Raw genomic sequence first — 6,752 nt, 5'->3', positions numbered from 1 at the left:
CATTAACAAACCAGTAGAAGAAATGTCAGAGAAGGAGTTCAGAATATACTTAGTAAAACTGCTTCTTGACTTTAAGGAGGATATAAAGAGTGAAATCAGCCTATATTTCAGGAGAGGGAAGATATCTTAAAGAAAGAGATAAAGATCCTGAGAAGAAATCTAGAAAAAATCTTCGAAATGAAGGAATCAATAAACCAAAATAAAAACAATGGAAAGTAGCACCAGCAGAGGAGACCACTTGGAAGACAGAACTTCAAGCAATGAAGACAAAATATATAATTTTGAAAATAAAGGTGACCACACAGAGAAGATGATAAATTGCATGACGTTCCCTCACCCAGACACAATGCCTGAACAGCAGCTGCTGAAGCCAACTGAGTGGAGCTACTGTGACTACTTCTGAACTGATAAGAAAGACCCCCAAGGCAATGGCATCATGGCAGGGTTCAAACTGCTGCTCCAAAAGCAACTGAAGGGCAAACAAATGCAGAAAGAAATGTCTGAATTCTTCTGAGAGAGGATAAAGATTGAAGAAGAATATGCAAAGAACTTGGTTAAGCTCTCTCAGAACTCCTTGGCTGCACAGGAGGAAGGCTTCCTGGGAGAAGCATGGGCTCAGGTGAAGAAGAGCCTGGCAGATGAAGCAGAAGTTCATCTCAAGTTCTCTGCCAAGCTTGACAGTGAGGTAGAGAAGCCCCTAATGAACTTTCGTGAGAACTTCAAGAAAGACATGAAAAAGTGTGACCACCATATCGCTGACCTCTGCAAGCAACTCACCAGCCGCTATGCATCAGTGGAGAAGGCCCGGAAAACCCTCACAGAGTGACAGAGAGACTTGGAGATGAAGACCCAGCAGCTGGAGATCAAGCTGAGTAACAAGACGGAGGAGGACATCAAGAAGGCACAGAGGAAGTCCACACAGGCTGGTGTGGACCTCTACAACCAGGCCCAGTCCAAGTGGTTTGAAGAGATGGTGACCCCCACTTTGGAGCTGGAGCGGGTGGAAGTGGAGAGGGTGGAGATGATCCGACAACATTTGTGCCAGTACACACAGTTGCGGCAGGAGATGGACATGTTCAACCAAAGCATAGTTGAGCCTGTGGACCAACTGCTTTGAAAAGTGGACCCGGTCAAAGACAGAGAGCTGTGGGTCAGAGAGCACAAAACGGGCAACATTCACCTTGTGGACATGGAGATCTAGACACACCTGTGTTGCCCCAGGGGTCCTGCCCAGGAGAGGGACTGGGTGTCCCATGGAGAGGAGATGGTGTCTCCACCCATTCACCTGTCCACTGAGGATAGAGGAGAGAGCTGGCAATTCCAGAAGGGTGATCTGGATGGCCCAGCTGGGGGATCCCAAATATTCCCAGGCCTAGAAGACAGACCTGCAACCTTGCCCTTGTCTCCAAGACTGAAGCCCCCAAACCCCATGCCATGGTTGTTGCTCTGAGAACAAACTGAGGCTGGAACTTTGTGGTACCTGCTGAGTTCCATAGGGGTGGCCGCCACACACTTGTGCCCTTGGGTGCCTGAAGGCCCTTCCTCCAACTGGTCCCTTTATCTCCTTAGAGGCTTTGGAAGGTCAGGGGAGGGCCACCTCTGCCTCCAAGCCAATGTCAGGATCAGACTCATCAGACTCATGAACAGAAGTCACCATCAGATCAAAAAAAAAAAAAAAAAAAGAAAAGAAAATCTGGATGTGGTGATGTACATCTCTATTCCTAGATACTCCATAGGCTGAGTCAGGAAGATCAGAAGTTGGAGGCAAGTCTTTGCAATTTAGTGAGACCCTGTCTCAAAATAAAAATAAAAAGGGATGGGGAAGTAGCTCAGTGGTAGAGCATTTGCCCAGTTTGAGTGAGGACCTGGGTTTAATCTCCAGGGGTGGAAAAAAGGAAACTAAAGTGGCTTCAGCAGGTAGCTCAATGACTCATTCCACTGTAACTATATAAGCTAGAAGGTGCCATGTAGGAACCAGGAAGTAGGCCTTTACTAGAAAGTAGGCTACTGGTGATTTGATCTTAGATATTCTCACTTCCAGAATTATAAGATATAAATGTCTGTATTTTCTAAGATACCAGTTTATGGTATTTTGTTATGGCAGATCAATTGGATTAGGCTAATTTATTAGAAAACAAGTGACATAAAACACTTAATAATTAACATTAGCTGTTAATTTTATTGTCTAACTTCTAGGAAGGAGTCAAGGTTAGCTTGCCAGGACTGCTTCTATTCATCTCAGTCCCACTCTCAATCCTGAAGAAAAAGGATTTCAGGGAAAAAAATCAAGGAAATAATACTTCCCCAGTTCTCTTAAGTCTAGGCTTAGTTTGGTCAAGAGGAAATAATCAATTTATTCTACATAGAATATCTCTTTCTTACACCTCCTCCACTAATAACTTTCCCCTCATCTTACACTGTTATTTTAATGCTTTCCAATAATAACCTCTTTCAAACTTTTTCTCAAGTGATTTCCTTCCGTAGCTGCTAATAATACAAACCCATGATAATCTATCCACATAAGAAACCCTCATCTTCCTCTTTCTCCCCAAACCTCCTCCACTCCCTTTATTTGGAAATTCAAATGCAAACTATGATGATACCAAGGGAAGTCACAGAGGTGACTGATTTCAAACACTAAATTTAGGTTTTAGGCCTTTAGCAAGAAGAGCAAAGTAGAGTGAAGGATATTCAGAGCGTTCCAGCTGAGTTCACTAGGGAGTTGACTACAAAGGAGTTGGCAGCCATGTTCCTCCCTAGGAATTAAGTATGTGCATATGTCTGTATGCCTTCTGTGTAACTATCTGCCAACAGAATAAAGGGGTAGCCACAGTATACAACTGGCTGGCATTGCCAGCATTGAAGAAACCAGCCAAATCTTCTCAGGAGACATGACTGACATCTGGTGTAGCTTGGCAAACTTAAGGGAGCACCCATGAGGCAGACTTACACAGGAACTTCAAACCTCAAAAGTACTACACCTCTTAAACAGTGAGTCCCTTACTTAGAGAACAGTACCTGAATTGCTATATAAGGCTTCACTACATTTTAATGATTGTCATTGTAGAGCCAGGAAAATCTCATCCAAACTTTAAAATTGTAAGTTAGGGAAGATTTTTATATATATCTGAAAGTAAATCACGTATAAAGCCATATCAGGATCAATTCAAAGTTAAATAGCAAGAATGTATGCATGACAAATGGATTGTTCATGGTGTTGAGCAAACAGAATATATTATTAATGGAATAATACAGCTAAGTTTTATTCTGTTGAAAGTAGGCAATGCTTGGTGGCATAAATATTGCACGTTGTTTTGCTGGCCTGGTGGTTCTGTTTCCTTCTTATTTTTCTGATTTAGCTGAGGCTTAAGGCTTTTAATTATAAAAATAGAAATCAATTTGGTTGGTGTATTCATATTAAAAAATGTGGGTTTCCATGCTAACTATATTTTAGAGAATGAAGTCAATATATGGGCAGTAAATACAGCAAAGAAACTTTAACACTAGTAAGTTGTTCACTCCTGCAAATTCCTGAATTTTTCAAGATTTTTTTTTCCAAAAGGGAATTGATCATTCAGCAAATCTTTGTTTCATGTAAGTGAACCATTTTCTAATGAATAAGCTTACATTTGAAATCTTTCCCTGTTAGATTGATTTTTATATTCGAACTGCCCATTGTGTTTTGTATTTAACATAACAGATGCACTAACATTTATCAGTACTTCTGTCTTTGGGTGATTTCCTAACTCTTCTGATTTTAGAATATAGGAGAGCCAAGATGTTATGTTTCTTACTCCTTAAGTTCTTGAGGTAGAGATATAAATAAGAGTCTCATGATTTATATATTGACCTAGATATTGCATAATGTAACTTAGAACATAAATCGCAATACTTAGAACAAAGAAATTATGCCCTCAGGTGTGTTTTAGGCACTTATGACTAAATGAAATACTTATGGCATAAAATTAGAGTCTTCAATCATTAAAAAATAGCATCAAAAAGAGGAAACATCAGTGACATACAGGTGGAAGAACAGAAACATATATAATTAATTTTAAAGGAAAATATATTTTTAATTTTAATTTTTTATTCTTTAAGTATTTTTTAGTTGTTAGTGGACTTTTATTTTATTTATATGCAGTGCTGAGGATCAACCACAAACCCAGCCCCAAAGGAAAAGATTTTATGAAAGTTTCTTTTTCCTTTCTAATTCTATTCAAATATTATCTCTTCATTTAAGTTCTTTCATTGGTAACCTGAGTGACTACCATTTCTACATCTGCTTGAAAACAGCATGAATTTTGGAGGAGACACGTCTTATTCATCTTCTAACTCATCGTGGTGTGCCTGGCTTTTCTGTGCATGTTTGTTCAGTGGATTACTGTGATGAATATATGGCGGATGGATCCACACATATGATAGGAAACAACTGTGTAGGAATTTTTAAGAACTTTACAATCTGAGAGTCACTAAGCAAGATACCGCCATGTTACAATGGAAGGGTATAACAAGTCAGATTTTGTATATTATACAAATGTCTTCAATTGTCAAAAATATATCATTATTTCAGTTGAAATACAGTGGCACATTATTTTAATAATTTCTTTCAGCTTCCAGTAAATGGTGACTCACAGGCAAATCACATTTATGCAAAGAAGTGAAGGACAAAGTGCTTACACTTTTCTTTGCCAGAAGTCTGGCAGAAGAGGGAGAGGAGTTAAAGCTCTACAGCTTTAATTAAATGGAGGCAAGGCAATATTGAATTATTTCTTTCCTTTTTGCCCTAAGATGTTTTAAGGTCAGGACAGACATTTCTAGCTGTACTGGTAAATTGATGCTGAGATGTGTTGAGTCTTACCTATAAATTGGTGTTTCCCTTACACTAAGCTTCAAAGCCATTTTGCATAAAACATTTTTGTGCTTCTGGATTTTTCATATTTACCTACAGTTAAAATTACTTTGCCTAAGAATGCAAGCAGGTATTCAACTGTAATTAAGACCTAATTCCCATTTTAATTCCTTATTAATAAGGAAAATATAAAATATCTGAACGTGTGCCTGAAAGTAAGAATCATGCTATGATTTATTATCTTTATACAAAATTCTTTATGATCAAATCTTGCTACCTATTTGGTTTTGTTAAGTTTTAAATGTTAAAACAAATATTTGTTGAGCTCACAATATTGCGAACACTTACTTATACCAAATTCTGTTGTGGTTATGCGAGTACTAAGCATAAAATAAATTATAATTCAGATGTAAATTGATGTAAATTGATATGTTAATATGTATTTAGGAACTGGTGATTTTCGTTTCACATATTTAATATTTCTCCTGTCTTTAGACTTTGAACTAAAATTACTTTAATGTGTTAATTATTCATTTTTAAAAGATAAGAGTTAAAATTGTTTCTCACATAAATTTATTAAACCAACAGATAGCAAGACTCACTCTACCTCTGTTGATTCCATTGTACCTGCAAATGAACACATTTTAATGGGTGATGTTTAAAATCAAAGTTATATTCTTAAAAGTATAACACTGATATATTGAGTCATGTTTAATAACAACTCTGTTTAATTTGGGACCTTGTTTGAGGTTACAGAAATAGGTCATGCTCTATTTCTGCATCCTTATGAAATATCTAGGTCTGCAAATAAAGCATGTATCTGAGCATAGTCTCTTTATTATTCAGTGTTATAGTTTAATTGACCTCTCTCTCCCTGATTCTGTAGTAAATAGCATTCCTTCTCCATAGAAATTTTAAAAAATTCTTATTGTTACTTTATTATATTAATGAAAGTCATTATTTGATATCCAATATATATAAGGTGAACTGAATGAGAAGAAAATCTGTAATTTGTGAGTTCTGTGGAAGAAATTTTAGACCTGGATCAGATTATCATGGTGGGACAGCATAAGAGTTAGGTGTATTTAGTTTCAGAAATGTTTTGTAGGAAAGCATTGGAGATGAAATTGGCCTTAGGGCTTATTCTTAGCATCATGGACACAAACAAAATATATTCTAGGCCCCCCAAGGCTGGGTTGTTGCTTCTTGATTTTGAAGAATTAAGAACTATTCTTCCATAGATGCATTCGGTTAATGTTCCTTCATGGCTGTTTTGTTATGCCCTCTGCCAACAATATCAATTTATCATATTGTGTTATAACATTTCATATGTTAATATCCTTTGATGAAGTTTTTATTTATTTTTTTCAGTATGGGGGATTGAACTCAGAAGTACTACACTACTGAGCCACATCCCAACCCTTTCTACTTTTTATTTTGAGAAAGGATTTCACTAGGTTGCTGAGGCTGATCTGGAACTTGCTAATCATCCTGCCTCAGCCTACCAAGTTCCTGATATTACAACATGAACCACCATACTCTGCTGAAGTTTTAATCTAAAAAATATATTGTCGCATTTATGTATCATTATATGATGATTCTCAAAGAATACATGGAAAAATATGTGAGTTAAATAAAGAATAATGAATATCTCAGGGGTTGGGTTGATCCAGGGCTATGGAGATATAGGCAGTGAAAAGCTGAGCGCAATAGTTGTTGCAACTCCTGGGGTGGAGAATTTTTTCCATATTATACCAAGAGAAGGAAGGAGATTTGTTTGTTTCCATCAATTATGTCTACAGACAACTTTGATAGATTGGAAAGTGAATTCTGAGTATGACAGAACCTCATGCATTCTAACTTTATGAAAATTAAAATTTCAATAGCAGAGCCCAGGATACTA

At 37.2% G+C, this 6,752-nt stretch overlaps 1 pseudogene across 1 annotated transcript; it reads left to right on the top strand.

Moving 5' to 3' along the window:
• The first annotated feature begins 231 nt into the window (after positions 1-231).
• Positions 232-1,258, top strand: LOC306659245 (growth arrest-specific protein 7-like; annotated as a pseudogene). The gene has a single exon. The product of its transcript is annotated as a growth arrest-specific protein 7-like (transcript).
• The last annotated feature ends 5,494 nt before the right edge of the window (positions 1,259-6,752 follow it).

Source organism: Sciurus vulgaris (genome assembly GCF_902686455.1).
Source record: "Sciurus vulgaris genome assembly, chromosome: 4".
NCBI classification, from domain to species: domain Eukaryota; kingdom Metazoa; phylum Chordata; class Mammalia; order Rodentia; family Sciuridae; genus Sciurus; species Sciurus vulgaris.
This window is presented reverse-complemented; position numbering and strand designations above follow the sequence as displayed.